The 23,440-nt window shown below is 36.7% G+C and overlaps 1 long non-coding RNA gene across 1 annotated transcript; it reads right to left on the bottom strand.

Annotated features, from left to right (window-relative positions):
* Positions 1-2,227: 2,227 nt before the first annotated feature.
* On the bottom strand, positions 2,228-20,429 carry LOC117666086 (uncharacterized). The gene is made up of 3 exons (XR_004591604.1): positions 20,371-20,429; positions 4,163-4,212; positions 2,228-2,540 (listed from the first exon to the last, which is right to left on the bottom strand). It is a non-coding gene; the product is annotated as an uncharacterized LOC117666086 (long non-coding RNA).
* Positions 20,430-23,440: the final 3,011 nt, after the last annotated feature.

Raw genomic sequence — 23,440 nt, 5'->3', positions numbered from 1 at the left:
GTTGTTCAAACGAATGCTTTTAATTTTGCACTCAGAGCTATTGTCCTCTAGGCAGCTGATGATTTCAGGCAAGTTCTTTTGCCTTGTTCCTTTTATTCAAAAGGTATGTTTTTTTTAGCAAGACATTCTTATGTGTAATTGAAGTGTTTCAACTTTGGAGACACCTATTAGAAGGGGCAGCAAGTTTAAACTGATCAAAAGAACCTGGAATATCTTCAGACTTTGCAGATATTCAGACAGCATCAACACATTGCTATGTTGTATAAAATGTCAGTGCTATTAGAAAATAAACCCAGTACCATTACAGTAAATGAACCAGTCACATAGAATATAATTTTTTATTGGCCAAGTGTGATTGGACATACAGTACAAGGAATTTGTCTTGGTGCATATGCTCTCAGTGTACATAAAAGAAAAGATATGTTCATCAAGAATCATAAGGTACAACACTTAATGATAGTCATAGGGTACAAATAAGCAATCAGGAAACAATATCAATATAAAATATAAGGATACAAGCAATAAAATTACAGTCATACAGTCATGAAGAACAAAGAAATGGGTTGTGTACAAAACAAAGAATAAACAGGAGATACAATATATCAGTATACCAGCATTTTTTCATTTTTTAGGTAATGCTCATACTCCATGTAATGTGAAAATCTTAGCTAATCAGCATGTACCACATGTTTGCTTGTATTGCGTATGTGTTAAAGTTGATTAAAGATTCTGCTCAGTGAGAGTGTTCCTATGGGATTTTTCCAGGAATCATTGTTTTAAAAAGCTACTAAGAAAACTTTCTCTTGACTTGTTGGTACTCTTTGAATAAAGGAATCATTGTTTTCCCCATACCTCCTGGTTGTCAGAAAAATAAAAGCTGAAGCCTGAGAAAGTTTTTTTTTTCTTTATGTTCTGGTTCCTGCCACCATTTTAAAATCAGAAATATTTATCCCTCAACACATGTGACTCACATTCAGAGCACGCACAGCCAGGTGAGGGAGAAATTGTGGACTTCATGGAGCAAGTGCACAGACAAAAGCAAAGAGATTCATGTGTGGGTTTAAATTGAGAACCGTTAGGGATTCTGTCAGCTTTCCCAGATAGTCCACACAAGAAACCTAACCAGTTAAGCTAATTATACTTAATTGTAAGGCAACATTAACAGAATCTTGCAAGTCTGAAAATACAAATCTCCCACCATCTCTTTTACTGCCTTTCTGAGTTTCTTTCTCTCCCCATTATGCAGTTGTGGGCTCTGCCCTCTCTTATCTCATCATTTCCTTAGTATCTCTCCCTATTGTCTCTTAAAATCATTCCCACATAGCATTACAGATACCATTTTAATGTTTCATTCCCTTTTGCCTGGAAATGGGAAAAAATGTTTCACAGTGGCTGGTTATATGTCTCACTTTCTCTCAGGGAGGAGTACTTAAACTTTTCCATGATAGCAAACCTTCAGGGAACATGGGGGGGAGGTAAAAATTGCCATATTATACTTAGGTGGAGGACATTTCATGATCCTGAGTCATGGCAAATATGTCTTCTCATACTAGCTATCATTAGAGGTAAGACTTTTATGACTAAACCAGTCATTCTTCCCTTATCACAAAATACCTCATAAAAAGGTTTTGCTGGAGTTTATTATGAATCTACCAGGATCAAGGATCTTGACACTCTATTAGTTGCCTATGAATTTTCTCTTTCATCAGAACAGGATCAGACATTCTTCAACCATGTATTCATGTAGAGAAACATGTCTCAGCATTTCAACTCATATTGTAGAGCTCCAAGTTAATAGTTAAAGGTGTTTTTTTCTTCTTTTGGATATGAAACTTAATTTGCTTTAAGGAAGACAAAGAGAATGCTACATTAGAACAAGTTAATCCCAGGTGTCCATGAATTCTTTGTATTCTGACAGGGAGTGCTACAATTTGAAACTTTGGCAATTGACTGCTTTTATAAACCATGGCCTTTTCCAACCAGAATTCTTAAAACAGAGAAATAGGGTGTGGGTGACTTGACTAGGATGCTCCTGTCCCTTTCCCTAATTTTATAGTTGGCATGAAATCTCTTCCATCTGCCCATCTAGCAGACTCTGTTGAAAAGGATTCTAGTTTGGATAAACTATCTGTCTAGACCACTGGATTTTCAAAGACTGTCTGTCTGGTACTTCTTTGTGGACCAAAATGATTTTTTTCTGTCTCTTCTGATTTTGTGGTTTCAGAAGATGAAGGTGGTGCTTTTTTTTCCTCCAAGAGAATCACGTCAACCAGAACAGAAGGGGATCTTTCACTAGGGAATGGGGAGATTTAGATTAATCTGTACAGTGTTAAATGTACTATTGGGTAAAGAACCTGACCATGTTAAAACAACATCATTTACAATCAATGGATGAATTCTTAATGATGAGTCAAAGCCTAACAGAAGGTTTCTGTTACCAATACCACTTTGATCTTTGGCTACCAGGAAGTAGCTTGCTTTTATATATGCAGCCTTTTTCCCTGAGGATTCTCAAAGGATGATCTGAATAAAAATAGAAACTGGAAAAAAAATGTGAATAAAGTTCATATAATCAGTCAAGTTCGCTTTCATACCTTCCTTTCATTTGTTTCTGCAAATACAATAATCGTGGATTATTAATTCTAAATTAATTATTAATTACTTCTACTGAAATCTGTCTGTAAAGTACTCTGGCAGTCTTCCTTGATTGATCAGCTAACAGAGTGATAGGTTATTATTTACATATGTGGTAGTGCCAAACTACTATGTGTGATGTATCAGTGTGCGGGCCTTATCTCAATGATGCACCATCAATTGCTTAGGATAAAATTGATAGACGAGTCACTGTTTGAATTGTAGTTAATCACACAAGTACCTTTTATATTAGGCTTTCTGTAGCATGTGAGATGATAGATAGATAGATAGATAGATAGATAGATAGATAGATAGATAGATAGATAGATAGATATAGACAGACAGACAGACAGACAGACAGACAGACAGACAGACGGCATTTAAACCATGTGTTCTGCATAGAATTATTGCCCATGCAGCTGAAATTTCTAAAAAAAATCCATTCACACATTCTTTAAAAGGTTGTGTCATGTTAATTTAGGTGTATATAAATGTCACTTTTACTATTAATAAAAGTGTCAGGAAGTAGTTGCATCAAAACATTCCTTTGTTAGGCATACTGTATTTCATTAAAATCCTAATATTAGAATATTGTTTTTAAAGTACTGTTTTCCAATTCACTGCACAAAAGCCCTGAAAAAGAAGAAGGTTTTGATTACTTTTTAAAAGGTTTATTTATAGAATTTACCAGTCTTTAAATCTAGGTGGTTTACAAATCATCATCAACAACAACAAAAAGATAAAGCATAAAATTAAATAATCAGAACAGAACATCTGAAAAAATCAATAACCACTCAAACAACAACAACAACAACAACAAAACCCAGCAACCATTCAAAAGACTAAATCATTTCAAGGAATAAATCACCCACTCTGAATCAGACCATGGACAAAACCAGGTTTTAGAGATTATCTAACTAGGACCAGGAGGGAAGCTGTGCAGGTGAAATGCTATCCCAGAGGTTAAAAGTGGTCTTCATCCAGAGGTTAAAAGAAGGTTACTGCTCACAATCACTCTGTGTGGAAGACCGGAAGATTCAATCCCCCACCCCCTAAAATTTAGAAACTGCCTGTCTTCCTCACAGCAGTATATATATACACACACACGGCCAATTTAATACTAGAAGATAAAGTGTTCCACCTTGAAGTGATGCTGTTTTCTAGGTTCTCATCCTTTTTTAGAGGAAAGTACTCATGCAATCCTCTCTGGGTCAGATTGTGTAGGTTTAATGTTGATCTCCATTGAAGTAGCTTTCCTATTATGTGTACAAATGTTCCCATTTGAATATAGTATTCTCAATATTGAAAACTGACATCTTTATGGTATTTTAAAAATCTGCCAGTCAGAATATATATTCCAGTAGGGAGAACATTGTTTAAAAAGATGAATCCTTACATCTGATTTTATAAATTTGATTTAATACATTCATATACTTGATCCATGACAGCAGTTAATTGGGACAGATAAAAAAAAAATCAACTTACTAAAGCAGGAACAGGTTTGTAGCAAAGCAGAGTTATTCCATACCTCCTTTGGTACCAACTATTAGTAGGTTTTCTCAGATCTTGAGGAAGGATCTGTCTAAAATTTAGAGAATATATATGAAAGAGACTGGCTACTAGTCTGATTGTTTTGAAACTTCTTATATATCAAAAGGGTTATATAATAAAGCTGCCTTTTGCTTGGAAGATTGAAGTCTAGTGAAATAAATATACCAGCCTGGACAGGATAAAAGCATAGTTGTCTCACTGTGAGGTTTAATTTGGAGACAAAGAAAGATAAAATGCACTGCCATAGTAAGAGTTCCACTAGGCTCCTTGAGCCCACTTCCCACCCCCTCCCAAGTTAGAAGGCATCCATAAGTTAGAGGCAGAAACAACAAGGTTGCTCTAACAATAGTTCAAACCCATCCTCACTTCTCCTATACCCTTGTTTTTTTGTTTTTGAATAAAGGCAATGGAAGTAGAAATTCATTGGTTGAAAAGGACCAGAATAAAGTCCTGGACACTGCATAGATTAATGAGCTGCTATCCACATTTCATCTCTTTTCCTTTATGCTTGGCTCTTTACACTAACTCTGTGGCAACTCACATCAATTAGAATTCTAAGATGGTCTGTGCTAGCAGTTCCAAATTTAACTCTGAGGAGGGTGCTTTGATATGAGTTTTCTCCCTGGGGTGGATATCAGTGAAAAATAAAATAGATGCCAAGCATTAAGGAGATCAGACATAAGTTTCTCAGGGTTTTCTGCACTTCAGAAAGGCTCATCTCCCGTTGAGTCAGCTGTCATTCCTTTTAATCGCCTTTAGTACTTGTTCTATGCAGATACACTTTTAAATGGTGTACAAAACCATTTGTTTCTTTGGTTACCTTTCATTTTCTTCCTTTTAATTGATGATGAAATATGATTTTTGGACTCATTTATTCAATTCTTTCTTACGGTTTCTGAGAAAAGTCCTTTAATCATGGTGTTCCCAACACAGAGGATATCAAAATATTGTTAGATGTAGTGTTCATATTCTACTTTCTTTCAATAAAACATTCAGAATGGTAAAAAAAAAAAGTCATTTCTTTTGGGCAGCAAATATTTATCATTGGCCAACTATGAAAGAGAACATTGATGGTGAGTTATACTGAATATAGCTAGTTGGTAGGAAAGATGATTCTATCAAGTGCAAAGAGTTTCAAGAGTTTTGCAGTATGGTATACTTTATATTCCTCCTCATGGATCATTATTTTGCAGTGATAAAGAGACTTGTGTATCCAGCGATGCTGTTAACTACACTACAAAGAGTACACACTTCCAGAAAGGCCAGCAATAATAGACATGTCATAGAAGAAGAATCAAACTCAATATAATTCATTGGGAAAGGAAATGGCAATCTATTCCATTATTCTGCCAAGAAAACCAAATGGATATTTACATCCAGGGCAATATTTATATATAATACACAAAGATTAACCCCTCTAATTGGAAGGCATCCAGTGGGTTACTAGGAAAAAGCAGTGGGAAAATATGAGTAACCCTGCACATATTTATGATTAAAGCCAAAAAATGTCCAGGTGATGAGTCATCAGATCACACTTTGCAAAAAAAGTGAAGTGTGATCTGCAAAGGTACTATTAGTATGTGGAATATCAGAACCATGAGTCAATTAATACTTTACGTTTTCAAAACAGAATTGTCTAGAACATGGACATTCAGGAATTAATTGTAAAGATGATGGAATTGGTGAAGATGGCAAAGTTGGCTGCAGTAATTAGGGATAAGAATGTAGATAGTTTTGTGGTTACTTGGACAACTGCTTCTGTGCTTTCTGCATGAAAGAAGGAAAAAAAATGAAATTTCGACTCTGGGTTTTGGCAATTAAGTGGGTTGCTGCTATAGAAATACTGTAAGTGATAGTTATTATTAGGTATAATTAAAAACTTGATACCAGAACTTCATTACATATCTTACTGCAATGAAAAATGTCAAAAGTTACTGCTTTTGTTTCTTTTTAAATTCCTTTTTCCCTTTTCCGTCACTTTATCCCCTTCCTTTTTTCCCATCTTGTTTATTTCCGTTTGTATTTTATGTTAAGAAAATGACTTTTTTTAAAAAAAGTATGTTCAAAATAAAAGAACATGGACATTCCCAGAATCGACAAGTGACATGGACCAGAATGGCTCACTTCACATTAGGACACCAGGTCTACTGTGGACAAGAAAACCATGCAATAAATGGACTAGATGCCATTGTGAAGAAAAGAGTGCTAAATTAATAGAATGGTGTCAATTTGGATTTCAAGGCAAGCTTTTCAATATTATTTATTTATTTATTTATCTATTTATTTATTTATTCCATTTATATGCCACCCATCTCATTATTAAAAGTGACTCTGGGCAGTTTACAATGCAATAAATAAGACTATAAAACCCAATTCTAAATATAAAAACAGTTAAAATTACAGGAATATGGTAAGATGAATGGCCAATCACTCACTCAATCAATCAATAAAAGTACAACAAAGAGTAAAAATTCTTTGCAGAGGGTCATGCAGAGCAGGGGGAGATTATTTCTTCGGTCATAGCCTGAAGCATCTCATTTCCAGCCTAGAAGCATCTCAATGGCCATGATGATCATGTCTTTGAGCAGCTGCACATTGCAGGAGATGATCATCTCGAACTTCACTTGTGTCATACTTCCTCAAAGTCTGACCATCAGAGTATTAGATGCAAGAGTTGCTTGGCTTATGACATTTTCTTTTGGTTCCACTGGGTGAAGTATGTTGCCATCGTACATTTTTAGTCTACTCATTTTTTAATGAATGTAGCATTACACTTCTTGTGCTTATGTTTACATTACATTGCTGGAACAGAATGTGGATTTCTACTGGCAAATTTTCATGTAATGAAACCTTTCAAAGGTTCATCTCAATGCAATCATTAAGCACCTTATCAAAGTTTGATATCTAGACAGTTACTTATTAAAAAAGAGACCAAGCATATAAAGATATTGGCAGATGAAGTGATCCACTGAACTTAGGGAAATGGGACTTAAAGGAAATATCATTTCTGTATCATTCTTATAGTCTTTCTGTTGCTAAACTTTTAACCATACATTCATAACTGAACACTGCTGATAGCAATGTAGTCTTTCAGATTTTTTACTGATGCTTCTTAGAATGGAGACTGAATGAAACTTGAAAAGAAGAGAGAATTGTGGTGGTAAATAAACATTATAATTTAAAGCCTCTATAACAAGGTTATCTTTTATTTTCTTGCATTAAACCAATTGGGGAATGATTCTATGTTTTATGTTCATTTTTAAAAAGCATATTGAAAAAAAAAACTACTTAATGGCTCTTTTACCATTTATCTTTGTTTCGAACAATACCAGTAAGGAGTGTAAAAGGCAAATCTTTGCACAGTTTTATTATACTAAAGTTTCAACATATTTTTATTCACTGTTCATCCAATTTAAGGAAATTCATAGAGCTAGGAACTATTTAAACATCTATAAAGTCACTCTTCATTTTTGTTTGTTTTCTTTTACAGTGCTAGTGATCTTTAACAGAATAGAATAAAGCCATACAATTCTGGAGTATATAAATGAAGTAAATCAGTGCATAAATCCTCATACATTCTTACCTTATATAATTTGTCATATCTGAAGTGGAACTTGATAATTGGGATTGTATGACAAGAAAACTAATGACAATGAACTATATTATGTATCCAAAAAGTTATATTTACTGGCTGTATTTGCCAAGAGTTGAAGGACTTTTACAGATGAAACAAACTATGGAGGAAGAACAGTATCTCCTGAATGATTACATTAAGAAAAGCCAAGGAGTCAATCAAGGAAAACTCTTAACAAAAAAAGTAGAATATTGAAAAGAAACAATTGAAAACCAATTTATTAATTGAAAACATAAGCCGATATATGGTCAATACCTGAAAAACCGAAGGAAAAGCTGATAGAGAATCCACATGGAGTTGGTTAAAATCAGGAGCATTAAAAAAAAGAAACTGAAGGCTTTATTTTAGTGGCTAAAGAAGAAGGTTTGCCAACTAATTGCCTGAAGATGAAAATTCAATATATATGAAACAGCAGCAAGTGTCCCATTTGTAGTGAAGGATAAAAAAAATGAAAAAAAAATCAATTAATCAATTGATTGGTGACTGCAGCAAAATGTCGCAAACTGACTAAAGCATCATAACTGAATTGCCAAAATTATTCATTGGAAACTTTGCCAGAAATTTGGATTTGAATCTAGCAAAAAAAAAAAAAAAAAAAAAAAAAACCAAAAAAAAACCAAAACCTATTGAGACTATGAAGTTGAGACATCTATAATGTGGTAGTTTAAACAGTTAGGAGAACAAATTAGATTATCTATATAACACTACTGGTTGCCAGTTTGATTTCAGGTATAAATCAAAATGCTTATTGACTTCTTTAAAGACCTACAGGACTTGGTAACTTTTGGAACTTCCTTTTCACACTTGCTCTTGCCAATGCATTAATGACCAGAAGAGCAGCTCCACCATTAGCATTTCTACCCCTAAGGAGTGTCACTTGTAAGTACTACAGAATCAAGTCTACTCTGACATTGCTCTCCTTCTCTGGAACAGAATTTCCTCAGAGATTAAGTTGAACATCTTACCAAGTTACCATTTTACCATTCCTCAGAGTGGAGGGTGCAACAAATTCATAAGGATTAGTTGACAGAAGGAAAGTACCCAGTGGATCTGCTAAGGGGTGAGGGGCTGAAGGTCTACAGAAGCTAAGAACCAAGAAGAACAAATAGGAGACATAGCCATGAAGAGCCATGAAGACAGGAAAAGAGAGTAAGGGAAAATGTTACATGAATCTCTGTGCAAAACTACTTACAGGGAGCATATTTGCCAAAGCAGCAGTGAGTTAAAGTTAAAGGCTGTTAAAGTATGTGCTGTGTTTTAGAAAGGTATTGCGTTCTCAAAGACTACTGTGTGAAGAAGATAAATCAATGGACTGGGAGATTCACCCAGTAAATTCAATAGCTTAGTGCTATTTAAAATGCCTATTTTAGTTTATGTATAGTAGTTTATATGTCTGCCTGCTGTTTCTTAATGATATAAGCAAAAATTCAACAGCAGAGGTAGGATTCCCTTCCACCCTTATTGGATGTCCTGGAAAGGAAGTAAATCACTCTGCAGAGTCCTGTTACTGGTGGAAAATTTGGCAGCAGAGCAGGCTTTTTAAAAGGAGCTGCTGGGGATCCAGGTTGAGCAATTGGCTCTCAAATTCTGGACCAGCTTTTGTGCCACCAGACAACATAAAACTCAGAGCAGAGTTTTCTTTGAGGCTTTAGATGCATATTTTCTTATCTGTTCTCCTTAGTGAAACAAAATCCCATTTCTGTTTTATAAAGAGAATTTATAAATGAGGAGCAGGGCTAGCAATGCACAAATAAATGAATGAATGAATAGGTTTTCAAAGAAAGAAGGGAAATACTTACTTTCATAACTACTCACTAGAACCTCTCAATAGGCCTGGAAAGAAATGGACATTTTTTTTTTCTCTATTCCTTGGAAAATTAGATATCATTCATTCTCTGTTCCTGGTTCAGAGGTGAAATAACCGGTGTGGGCAGTGTCTTTGGAAAAGGTAGGTAAAATTACATGCTTTGAAGATTACAAGAGAAACCAGTATGGATTGAGTATCACTTGCTTTGTGACACAAATGGAGCAGCATGCTGCTATTTTCTGGGCTTGTTACAATTCCCTATCAAGAAATTCAGGTGCCAAATGTGTAAGAACAAAGGAAACATTTTAGGCTTGGAAAAGGCTGTGGAGTTCGACATGCCTGCCCTTTAAAATGCAATGCTCAGTAAAGTGTGTGCAAGACAGGCAATAATAGGCTTTGCTTTCTGTCTTCTGTTCTACCTGGTTGGTGATTTATTGCTCAGTGCCGAGTTGAAGATTAGAATGCCAAACTCTTTGCTTCTGTTACTACGTCTGTCCTTGTTTTGCTAGCTAAGCTTGGGCCAGGCATCAATATTCACCCCTGTATTTCTCCGTTTTTAAATCAAAAGATATAAAAGAACTGTTGGAACTGGATGTGGGAGAACTTTGAGCTGGGGAGATAGGTAACATTTTATTCATTCCTTGCATCTATATTTGCCTTTTCTTCCAAAGTCCTTGTGTCAGTGAATATGGGAGTTGCTTTTTCACTGAGCAACTCACACATTGAGACCCAAATGCCACTCAATGAGGCAACCTCCCATTACTTGCCCCAGTGATTCCCCACCTAGCAGTTCAAAAGCATGTAGATGCAAGTACATTTGAACATGGTGAGTAAAGGGAAGCAGGTACCATTTTGGTGGGACAGTAACAGTGTTCCATATACTTCAGGGTATAGTCATGCTAGCCACATGAGTATAGAAATGTTTTTGGACAATGCTGGCTCCCTCAGCTAACATATACATATACACTAAAAATTGGGGTATGGCAATAATGGTTAATTTGCTTAAAATTATACATAATTTTAAGCAAATGGACCATTATTAAAGGTAAAGGTTCCCCTCACACATATGTGCTAGTCATTCCTGATTCTAGGGGATGATACTCATTTCCAAAGAGCTGTCCAAAGACATCTCCATGGTCATGTGGCCGGCATGATTAAACACCAAAGATGCACAGAATACTGTTACCTTCCCACCAAAGGTGGTCCCTATTTTTCTATTTGCATTTTTATGTGCTTTTGAACTGCTAGGTTGGCAGAAGCTGGGACAAGTAATGGGAGCTCACCCCATTACGCGGCACTAGGGATTTGAACCGCTGAACTGCCAAACTTTCAATTGACAAGCTCAGCATCTTAGCCACCGAGCCACCAAGTCCCTATGAACCATTGTTGCCGTATACCAAATTTTAGAATTTCTGTGTGTATATATATATGTATTTATGTGTGTATGTATTTGTGTGTATATGTGTATGTGTATGTGTGTGTGTGTGTGTTTGTGTGTATACCGATATGTATATACATACACATGCTGGTAAAATGACTATGGAAATGTCTTTGGACAATGCTGGCTCTCTTTGCTAACACATACACACATACACACACACACACACATTAAAAATTGGTGTGAAAGGGAAAGAAAAATGTGGTATATATATTATGAAAAGGTTATCTATCTATCTATCTATCTATCTATCTATCTATCTATCTATCTATCTATCTATCTATCTAGCAATTTTCACTCTTTATGAACAGACAAGCATATACAGGAACATACACAAAGTATTTGTTGTTTGACCTGCAAGTATATTCTGAACAATGGAAACACACTCTGATTTGAACATAAATTGTTTTCTCTATATTTTTTTTCTTTTTCACAAGCTGACTCAGTTCTCAGGGACAAGTGTTCAATTAAGTTAAATACAAAATGCTCTGCATCTTCAGGCTTAATTATACTAAATATAATCAATGGATTCCTTTCTATGGGAACTTTTTCATTTCATAGTTCACCTTCTTAAAGAATTTTTCCACATTTTGGCCTTTCTATAGGCCACAACCAGTGGTGGGTTGCTCTCGGTTCGCCCTGGTTCAGGCAAACTGGTAGCGGCAGCGGCAGGAGGCTCCACCCACCCAGACATCGTCAAAAATGCTCTGTGGATGCACAGAAGCAGCGTTTGCTCACAAAGTGAGCACACGCACCCACACGCTAACAATAGTGAACCAGTAGCACTGGGATTTGAAACCCACTACTGGTCACAACATTAATATTTCTGCCACTGATCAGTTGGAGGATCAGCTGCCTTGGTTCAATATAGGAACATTTCTCAGAGGAAGAATCTGCCATCTTGACAGAGAACTATGAAGAACCTGAAGAAGTCCAGCTTTGAAACCATTCATCAAATGTCCTAGAAGTTCTAGTATCCTTCACAGGTGAAGGAACAAGAATTAGAAAGTCAGAGAAGTTAATATCCCTTAAGTGGCATTTCAGCAGTGTAAGCAACTTTTGCAGCATCTCCATATTTCATGTTCTTGTTAGCTAATTGATAACTTTATTGTACTTCTTAATTGTGATTAAATATTGGTGAAAAATTCTTGAGAATACTGTGGATAGTCAAAAAATAAACAAATAGAAAATCAAACAAATCAACCCAGAGTTCTCACTTGAGGCACAAATGACAAGGCTCAAATTTTCCTACTTTGGACACGTTATGCAAAGACCTAACTCTTTGGACAAGGCTGTAGAATGTGTGGACTCAGTTACAGTAGCAATGTGTATATCATTTGGAGACCTGAAGGACTCAGATAGGGACAGATCATCATGGAGAATGTATCTATACTTCCCACTATGGAAGAATGATTGGTGAAATTTAAAGCTCTTGCTAAGATGGATTCTTTAATTAGAAAAAGACACAATACATTTATTGGTGACTGGAAGCCTCTTATGGACTTTTTGTGTAAAAAGTGAAAAAAATGAACTTGTGATTTATGGCTGTGATGATTAGACAGGATAACATATAGAAGAATATTATGATGTAACATTAGAGAGAGACTTATTAATATATTTTTATTTATAATTTCAGTGAAGAATATCAGAAGCTTTTATATTTTTATATTTATAATTATATATTTTTTCTTTTCTATTTTTTTCAGGTAATACACACACATACACACACACACACACACACACACATACGCACACACACACCATGCTTCAACTAATCAAGACCAAATAGCTTTGGATTCATGAAATGTCAAGATCCAAGACTTTAACATCTTTAGTTCTGGATGGGGTTGTACTGCCCAAAACAGACCTGGTGTGCAAGTTGAAGGTTCTCCTGGTCTCGCAATTCCTGCTTGAAGAGCAGATGGCAGTCATGGCTAGAAGAGTCTCTGCACAACTCCATGTTGTGTGCCAGTTGTGAGCTTGGAGTTCCTGTTCTGAGTCATTCAAGTCCTTTTCATCTAACACCTGGACTATTGCATTGTGCTCTACATGTGGCTACCCTTGAAGAGTATTCAGAAGCTACAACTGGTGCAGAATATTGTAATATGAGCAGTTCTTGGGACCCCCAGAGTGGCTCATGTTACACCACTGTTCCATGAGCTGCATTAGCTGCCGGTTTTCTTCTGAGTGCAATTCAAGGTGTTGGTTATCACCTCTAAAGCCTTTCATGGCATAGGTTGAGGTTATCTGAAGAATTGTCTCCCTCACTCCACCCACAAGCATGTTGTGGACCCCATTGGTCAAAAGAATTTGGAAGGAAGAAGACTCCTGTCCTTTGGAACATTGTACCCCCATGGTGAGATTCACAACCACCCAACAGTTCTTCCATAAGTGCCTGAAGACCTATTTGTGACAGTTGGCTTGGGGCACCAATGGGAAAGCTCCATTGTGGAAGTGCTTCTTGAATTAAGAAAATATTCCATCTCTCCCTGATTATTTCATGCTGCCCTCCTCCCCATATTTTAACTGTACTTATTGTTATTTATTGTTTAATCATTTTAATGCCTAGTTTTTAATGTTTGCAACCTCCCTGAGTCACTTTAGGGAAGCTGGGTGGTACATAAATCTAACAAGTGATAGAGAGGGGGGGAGAGAGGGAAAGAGAGAGAAAATTGTTTGGCTTAATTATGCCATGAAAATTTATTTAGAATCACAAATACCTGGTTCAAATAGCATAAGTGTCACTTACATTCTTGCATCCCATTAAATAAACTGCACTGTCCTATGAAGCCATCACTGATCTAGTTCAGTCCACCTTGTCAAGACATATCCAGGTACCAAATACAATTCAGATCATGAATTGTTGGTGGCTAAGATCAGAATCAAATTATGCAACATAAAAAATAAGGCATCAAACAGATGTTTGATATTAGCAAAATCTTCTGGACATTGCTAAGAAGATGCCCAATTGCAAGCAATTCATTTGACCTTCATTGAAACAACAGTCAAACACATGCCATATAGGAAGCAAGAGAAAAAGGGCAAGTCGCTCCCAGCTGAAACCATCAGAATAGCTAAATGAAGAAAAACAGCATTAATTCCATTGGGAAAAAATATGTGACTCTAAGGAGTCTTCTAATTACTGTACATTTACCTTCATCCCTTACGTTAGGAAGACTCTCCTTAAGATCATACAACAACATCTGGTGTTGGCCATTGAAAGGGAATCACTTGTTGTTCAAGCTGGCTTCATAGAGTAATGGAACTTGTGTTAATATTACAACATATGCCAAATCATGGAAAAATCCCAAGAATGTCAAAAGTACATCAATATTTGCTTTATTGACTACAAGAAAGTCTTTAATTTTGTCAATCATGTGGAGAGCCCTAGAAAACATGGGGGTGCCAACATATCAAGTCAAGTGGGTGCAGTTGATGTATACAGATCATGAAACCACTGTGTGAATACCATATGGAGACACAATTTGTTCAAGATAGAGAAAGGAATGTGGGAATGTTTCATTCTTTCAATTATCTTATTCAACCTGCATGTTGAAATGACCATGAAGAAACTAGAACTTGAAGAATAAAAAAATCAGAGTAAAGACTGAAGAAAGGAATATGAACAAACTTCCATATGCTGACAATACAACTCTCCTCCCAGAAACCCAAGAAGAACTGAAATATCTGATCAAAAGGACTAAAGAAAAAAGCAAAAAATTTGGCCTCTTCCTGAACATCAAAAAGACTAAACTCATGACCACTGCAAGGAATGGAAATATCAAAAGGAGAATTGACAGTAAAGAGATCAAATGTGTGCAAGAATTCACTTTTTGGATTGTAGGTTGAACAAAGCAATGAATACGGGGCAGAAATAAAGCACTGAATTACACTGGATTGCAGACCAATGACAAGCATGAATCACATATGGAAATGCAAGGAGTAGTTCACATGATCATGTTTCCCAAAGCTATGTACAGTTGTAAAGTTGAACCATGAAAAAAAATAGGCAAAAGCAAAATTGCAAATTGTTTGAGTTGTGTGAGGTTGGAGACGTTTCCTGCACATTCCTTGGATAGTAGAGATGAGAAACAAGAAAGCACTGGAGCATACAAAATTGCCAGATAGACAAATTGCTGAAAGGCAAAAATCACAAAAATCTACCTTACTTATTTCAGTCATGTTGTGTGTGTTCAAACTCATTGAAAAATACACTTATGAACAGAATGGTCAACGGTATATGAAAATGAGGCCACCAAAAAACAACAATAACACATTGACTAGACAACATCAACGCCTACACCTGCTCAAGCATAAAACAACTGGAGAAAGCCATACAAGATTGGAAAATATGGAAACAACTGGACCATACTTTTGCCAAGAATCAGACATTGTAGATGTGTTCTAGGATGCTTTCAAAATGAAAAAAAAAAGCAAGAAAGGAAGAAGTAAAACTCCAACAGTCATTTTCAGTCCTGTAGTTTTACTGCTTTTGATTATATGAAGTGCTTTTCCACCTCGGCAAAGCTCTTCTGAGAGATACAGCAGAGTGCGGTTTTGCAAACATCTTTATTCAAGTGTTACTTAGCTGTCTGAAAGGCAGCACAAAAATGCTACAGAATAAAATGCTTTTTACCTTGACTATTTTCCGTCTTGTCTGGAGAGATTTATATTCCATCAAATGGAGTCCTTTTTTCATCTACAAAAGGTATTACCCATTTGTTGAGTTAGTATTAAAGGCGGATTTAGGACTTTAAAATTTATACTTTCTCCTGCTACTATTATGAAACAAAGAGGTACTCTAAAAGTTTTCAAAATGGTTACAGACAGTCTTGAAAGAAACTGAAATATCAAGAATATTTCTATAAATTACTATATGTACATAGTAGTCCCCTATACAGAATAATTTGTAAGATCTTGGGATTTTTCCCTTCCTTCCTTCCTTCCTTCCTTCCTTCCTTCCTTCCTTCCTTTCCATCTTCCTTCCTTCCTTCCTTCCTCCCTCCCTCCTTTCCATCTTCTCTCCTCTGTCCATCCTTCCTTCCCCCTTGATTTTTAATTGTCATTTGTAAGAAACAAAATTAGATCTTCAAAACATTAAGCTCTTTTCTGTACCTCTGGCATTTTGTAAATCTTCAAAAGGTTGTATTTATTTTAATTATTTATAGAATGAATTTACTAATTGAAACTTTAACATAGATTCCATGTAGTCCTCATGATTATCTGATCCATAACCCAAGGTTTAGACTAGGAGATTTGAAGTGCTTTGTAAAGCAAGCACTTGTTTCCCATAACAGGTATATATTCCTATACTTTAATACAATCAAATTAACAATCCTTAAGTCAATTCACATGATAATAAATAAAATTAAACATGTGCACTATGACATCCTCAATGCAAGATCCTGAGTGGTAGAACCTTCTTTCAACTACTGAAGTGAGATCTTCAGACCATTATATATTTAATGGAATTTTATGTTATCAGTCTCTCGGTAAGCCAGATCAAGAACGTTGATGGATATCTAAATGTTCAATTACAGTCCACTGTTCAAAGTTCCACATCAGTGAAATTCAAGATACAGTTTTTCAGCTTCTGACACAAAGGATGTGCTCACACAGCACACTGGGCCATAAATTAAACAACCAGAATTCTGCCAGATTATTATGCAAAACTAGCCTGTGACTTACAATGCGTTGTTATGTAAGCCCCAAACATTGGGTTAATTGAATAAAGAGATATTATATATACACAGATTTTGCTGGCAATCCAGCATAAAGGAGCATAACTAATTCGGCACATGTATTCTCAAATTCATGCAAAATTTTAAAACAGACACTTTAGAGCAGTGTTTCTCAACCTTGGTAGCTTGAAGATGGGTGGACTTCAACTCCCAGAATCCCCCAGCTAGCTTCCAAGGTTGAGAAACACTGCTTTAGAGGAAATGAGAGATGAAGAAATGAAAATTTTCATTGGTGAAAGGGTAGTTTTAGAAATTGAAATTTGGTTATAGAAAACAACAACTTTTCTAAAACATTAGAAACCTTATAAAGACATGTTTTTCCTAAAAGGAGAAAGCAACCAATTGATGATGTATGGATTTGAAGATTAAGAAAGATGTTAGGTGAGGTATAATACAATAGGAATTATATGTCGAAAAGAAGATTGGAAGTCATTCACATATTTGTTCACTCTAGTCTTTTCTTCCTTTTTATCTTCCTGCACTAATTATTTCTTATTTTCTCTTTCTTTACTTTTTTCTTTTTATTTGTCTTTGATTGTATGAAAAATCTTAATTAATATAATTAAAATTTAATTAATCAATAAATAAGAAATGGGAATAACAAATTTACTAGAATTTTCTGACTAGATTATCTGACAAGATTTAAAATCAACAGAAATTTGGGAAATTAAGAACAGTGGAATAATTTTGTTAATCTTGGTGAAGATGTTCCTATTTTGTCTTTACTTCAGTCCAACTATCTTAACTCAGAACTATGACATAGCCCTCAATATGTAAATGAAAACTCTGTGAAATATGGACTGTGCATTCTGGGTGCATTCCGTTGAATAATTTACGTGGAAATATTTTGTACTTGAATCATATTAGCTTAAGAAATGTTCACAAAAAACTATACATTGTTTGGCCGACGGCACCCTGAGGAGGCCCACTCTGTGAGAGTGCATGGGACGATGGGAGAGTGGCAGGAGATGGTCCTGCAAGTACCCTAGGCCTAAGCCATGAAGGGTTTTATAGGTAAGCACTAGCACCTTGAAACAAATCTGGAACGCCACTGGCAGCCAGTGCAGCTCACGCAGGAGAGGTGTTACACGGGAGTATCGAGAAGCCCCCGTAATTACCCGCGCGGCTGCATTCTGGACTAGCTGGAGCCTCCGGACACATCCCAAGGGCAGCCCCATGTAGAGGGTGTTACAGTAGTCCAACCTAGAGGTAACGAGGGCATGAGTGACCATGGTGAGGGCATCCTGGTCTAGAAAAGGGCGCAACTGGCGCACAAGACGCACCTGTGCAAAGGCCCCCCTGGTTACGGTCATCAAATGGTCATCCAAAGACAGCCGAGAATCCAGGAGGACACCCAAGTTGTGAACGCTATCGGAGGGAGTAAGGGTCTCTCCCCCGATCACTAAAGATGGAACCTCCAGATCCCGGGATGCCGGCATTCCACTCAGTCTTGGAAGGGTTGAGTCTGAGTCTATTCCTCCCCATCCAAACCTGCACCACTTCCAGGCAGTGGGACATCACGGAAAGGGCATCCCTAGGGTGGTCAGGGGTGGAGATGTAAAGCTGGGTATCATCAGCATATTGATGATACCTCATCCCAAAACCACGAATGATCTCACCCAGCAGTTTCATGTAGATGTTAAATAGAAGAGGGGACAGAACCGATCCCTGAGGCACCTCACAGGGGCCACTGGGGCCACTGGGAGGATCCCTGACACCCCACCCAAACAGACTGCAAGCAACCAGAGAGGTAGGAGGAGAACCACTGTAAAACAGTGCCTCCTATCCCTATCCCCCTGAGCCGCTGCAGCAGGATACAATGGTCGATGGTATCGAAAGCCGCTGAGAGGTCAAGAAGGACCAGGATGGAGGAACAGCCCCCATCCCTGGCCCACCAGAGATCATTTACTAGGGCGACCAATGCCGTTTCCATGCTGTGAATTAACAAAGTTATTTGTTAAAAAGCAAAGAAAAACATTATGAGATGGCAGAGACTCTCATGGAGCTGTAATTGACTGGACTTCTGTATTGTGCTTCTGAATGTCTCTTTAGAGCAGAATCATCCCATTAACCTAAGACTTGGCTTGATGAGGTAGGTTCAGTGTTAATCACACTGCTGAATATACAGACAATGAATGCATGATAATATCAGATGCAGATGCTTGCCATGTGAGGCAAGCATCTGGCTTATTGTCTTTCCTGCTGCTAGGCAGTTGGATGCCTCACTGGTGAGTCTTCTATGTGTACAAAGAATGATGGTTTTGCTCTAGCAAAAGGACTGCCAATTCTACTCTTCCCCAAACTCATATTCTTACCTGAAGGTTAGCCAGAAGGACATTCACCACACCTCCTGCAAATTTCTGACTTTTGGGAAGGCTGTATGTGCCTCTAGGTGAAGGCTTATGTGACAAAAGTCCATGCTAAATTCATAGCTGCCATGCAATGCAGCTATCTTACTCCTTCCCTCTTACATGCTTTATGTGTGATGGTGGCATGTCTAGTTTATAGCATGTGCCATTTATAGTTTACCTTATAGGCACAAAGTACCTGGAATAACACATTATTGATCCATTTAACATCAATATTTTTATATTGATTGACAATAAAATATACAATATTTTTCAGCCCTATCTGGAAAAGCTGGTGGCTTGAACTTGATACCTCATATTTTTTAGGTAACTGAAACAACAGTCAAAAGCAGGGGTGAAATGCTCCCGGTTTGGACCGGATCGCCCGATCCAGTAGCAATGGAGGCGGGTGGTTTTGAGAACAGGTAGCAAAAATCCCTGCCCCCCCCATGCCCAGCTGAGCCACACAATCATCAGAGGCTTTTAAAAGAAAAATAGGGTTTTTTTCTTTTAAATGCCTCTGACGATCCAAGCTGAGTTGCCTGATTGTCAGAGGCTTTTTAAAAAACTCAGCTTGGATCGTCAGAGGCATTTAAAAGAAAAAAACCCTATTTTTCTTTTAAATGCCTCTGAAGATCCAAGCTGAGTTTTTTAAAAAGCCTCTGATGATCAGGCAACTCAGCTTGGATCGTCAGAGCCTTTTGAAAGCATTTTTTTACAACCTCTTCACCGAAGAGGTTGTAGAAAAAATGATTTTAAAAGTAAAAAAAAAAATGGCCACGCCCATCCAGTCACATTATCCCACCACCACCAAGCCACGCCCACAGAACTGGTAGTAACAAATTTTAGATTTCACCACTGGTCAAAAGCTAGAAATTAAAATGCTATCCCCGGATAAATTTCAATAATCTCTGCTGTTTTCCTAAAGGTGTTGTTTCAAAAGGAACTGGACTTTCTTTGTTTTCTTGAAGATGTTTCACTTTTCATCCAAGAAGCTTCTTCAGAAGAACTTCCTGGATGAGAAGCAAAATGTCTTCAAGAAAAAACAAAGAAAGTCAGTTGCCTTTTGAAAAAAGCACCTTTAGGACAACCATGACCTGAATGATGAGCATCTTGATAGATAATCTCCACTGTCTTATTCCCTTTCTGGGAAAATTATACTCAGAATACATGTTTTTCCATGTTTCTCTTGCCCATTTTTATTTCAGGATATATACCTTATATGCAACACTTGATTCCATTCATGATGTTAGAGTAGAAAAGATTCTCACCAGATCTAGAGATAAAGAATCAGGAGTTAACGTGGACATAAAGAAGAGTGTTTTTTTCCTTCTACATATATACTCAGTAACAGAAAAACAAGTGAGCAGGTGGAGGAAAGCATGAATCAGTACCAAAGACATAAAGAATCTCATTAATGCCTATTCTCCAGCAGTTCAATTCTCTATTAATTCATTTGGCATTAATCCAGCATGCCTTCCATTAATGAATCTCTTTTATTATGTTCTTCTCTTTTCCCCTGGATAACCCAGAAAGAAGAAAATAATATATAATACACATACTGTGTTTTCTCGAAAATAAGACCCTGTTTTATATTTTTTGAACCCCGAAATAAGCGCTTGGCCTTATTTTCGTGGAGGTCTTATTATTTTGGGATGCGTGGAACAAGATGGTGCTCCTCTTGCTGTTTTACCTGTTTCCAGCTCTGTCTTTAAATTTTTTTGGGGGGGGGCTTATTTTAGCACAATTGGGCTTATTATCAGGGGATGTCTTATTTTCGGGAAAACAGGATACCTACAGTACATCTAAAATAAGAGTAGATTGAGGAAATACAATAGAGGCATTTGCCTGGCTTTGGGCAATTTTAATGCTGTGCCAAAAATTAAGAAGCCATTGGGTTTTCTGTGGATATGTATGGGTGGGAAATTTATTTCTTTCTGTTTTGAAAATATTAGAAAAAGAAACATATATTCATCTTTGGAGCTGAAATCTGGGAAATTCAAAATGGATTAAAAGAAACATTGTTTCATTTAACTCAAATTTCACTTATGGAATTGTGCCACCATCTTGGATGTTCAAAAGAGGATTGGAGGGCATGCTGAAATTCTGTATCAGATTTATACCTCCTATTACAACTACTTCAAAAGCATCAGAAACAAAGTCTAGTTCAGTTTGGTGCAGAACATTACCAGGAATGCATTGTTTTATGAGACATCTTTGAGATTCCTTAGTCATTGAATTAGTCACTGTGGGAACAATTAGTCACTGTCCCGACCTTCACACCTTCTGCTGCGCCCTCAAAATGCTTTTGTTTCAGCAGGCAAGACTGGCCTAAATGTTATTTTAATGGGTTGTTTTATGTGATTTTAGTTTTGGCCAAATTATTTAATACTTTTAATTTGCTTTTAACTTTTATATTTGTGGGTTTTATCTTGTCTGTACACCGCCCTGAGTCCTTCGGGAGAAGGGCGGTATAGAAATTTAAATATAAATTAAATAAATAAAAATAAATAAAAGATAATTATATCAAAGGTTGTTGTTGTTAGTTGCGAAGTCATGTCCGACCCATTGTGACTCCATGGACAATGTTCCTCCGGGCGTTCACACCTACTGCTTCAGTGACTCCATCCAGCCACCTCATTCTCTGTCGTCTCCTTCTTCTTTTGCCCTCAATCTTTCCCAGCATTAGGTTCTTCTCCAGTAAGTCCTGCCTCCTCATTAGGTAGCCAAAAATATCTAAGATAGCCTAAGATTGGCCCAGACCAATGTTATTGTCCATTTGTAACTTACATGAGGCCAATGATGTCCAAACACCCTTGACTGTCAATTTTTAAGGATCAATATATTTGATTCATAGGATTTCATAGGATCTTTTCTTCAGTTAGCCAATCTTTTTAATGGTTGTTCACTTGAATTTATTTTTATGTTGTATATACTTTTTTTCTTCCATAAAGCTGTGTATTTTGATCAATTAATCTTCATTGCAGACACTGTGAGTTTATTATGGAAAAGTAGCATGCATATTAAACTGAAACCAATCAGTGCATATTTAAAGTGGAAGTAAGGCCCTTCCAGAATTTACAGAGCCTGCTTCTGCAAAAATGTAAAAATACTTCTGTTTCAATGCCAATGTTCATTTAATGAAGAGGTTATGAAAGTATGTCCAAATGTACATCTTGGTTTTTCTTTCACAGAAGCAAAGCTAATAGGCAAAGATTACAGGCGCATCTCAAGAGTTGTTCATAAGTTTTGCCAATATCAGCATGAGCCAGTGTGCTATTTCTTCCAGTCTTTAAGTCATTCATATGAATGGCTCATTTTCAGACAACAAAGCATGCAGAGGCTGAAGCAAGAGAAGAAAAGAAAATAAGCACTTCAAAGGATGCTTGAAAATCACCATAGTCCTATTCCCTGGCATCTAAAAATATAACTTGAATCAAAACTACTGGTTTTGTTTTTCTGTTTAGAAGAACTGGGTTTTCTTTCAGGACTCAGAAGGGTAGCGTGCCAAGACACAATATTATCCACAGTCATTTTACCTTGCTTCTGTTTGAGAGACTTTCCATAGCAACTGACCTTAACAGTTAAGGAGATATTCAGTGCATTGAGGAGAACAGCTTGGTATTTAATATATCCAGACATCCATATAACATTGAGAAGATCCTTCAAAGTGAGAATTTTCCACTCTTTCCAACTTAAAAAAAAATACTCACAAGGTTGAATTGATGATAGCAGTGCAGAATTCTAATGGTAATGCTTGCTTGTTCCAGAATATATATGGGTGAGCTGCATTTGAATCCAGCTGTGCCAAGTGGAGCTGCATTATGAAAACATGTTCAGATACCTGTAATGTTAAAGCATTTCCTGACACCAAATTATATATTTATAATCACAAGATTCTTCAAAGGCAAGATGCCATAATGATGATTATGCTAGACAAATAACTTTATATTGCAAGATTTTGTAGGAAACGTAGATATTTGCTCTACGTTAGAATGTTGAAAGTTTAGACACCTTTCACACATTCTTGTAAATAATACAGGAGGCATGATACATAAATACAAGAAGTATATGTTAGAGATATGTAGATAGAAAATATGTATTGTGCAGCAGATCTTTGGAGAGAAGGATGGGAACCGAAGCCTTCCAGAGAGGAAAATTCTCTAAAATGAAGAGAATTCAACATCTTTCTGCTCTGTGCCTGTTAATTGAAAATCTGTTTTATCTAGTCAATGCTACTGAATGGGAGCCTGGATCAATGCTCACTTTTGAGTTACAGCCAATGGG

The sequence above is a fragment of the Pantherophis guttatus genome, chromosome 1 (genome assembly GCF_059756535.1).
Source record: "Pantherophis guttatus breed Tessera chromosome 1, ASM5975653v1, whole genome shotgun sequence".
Taxonomy (NCBI): domain Eukaryota; kingdom Metazoa; phylum Chordata; class Lepidosauria; order Squamata; family Colubridae; genus Pantherophis; species Pantherophis guttatus.
Note: the sequence above shows the minus strand (reverse complement) of the source record. Positions and strands in the feature narration are given on the sequence as shown.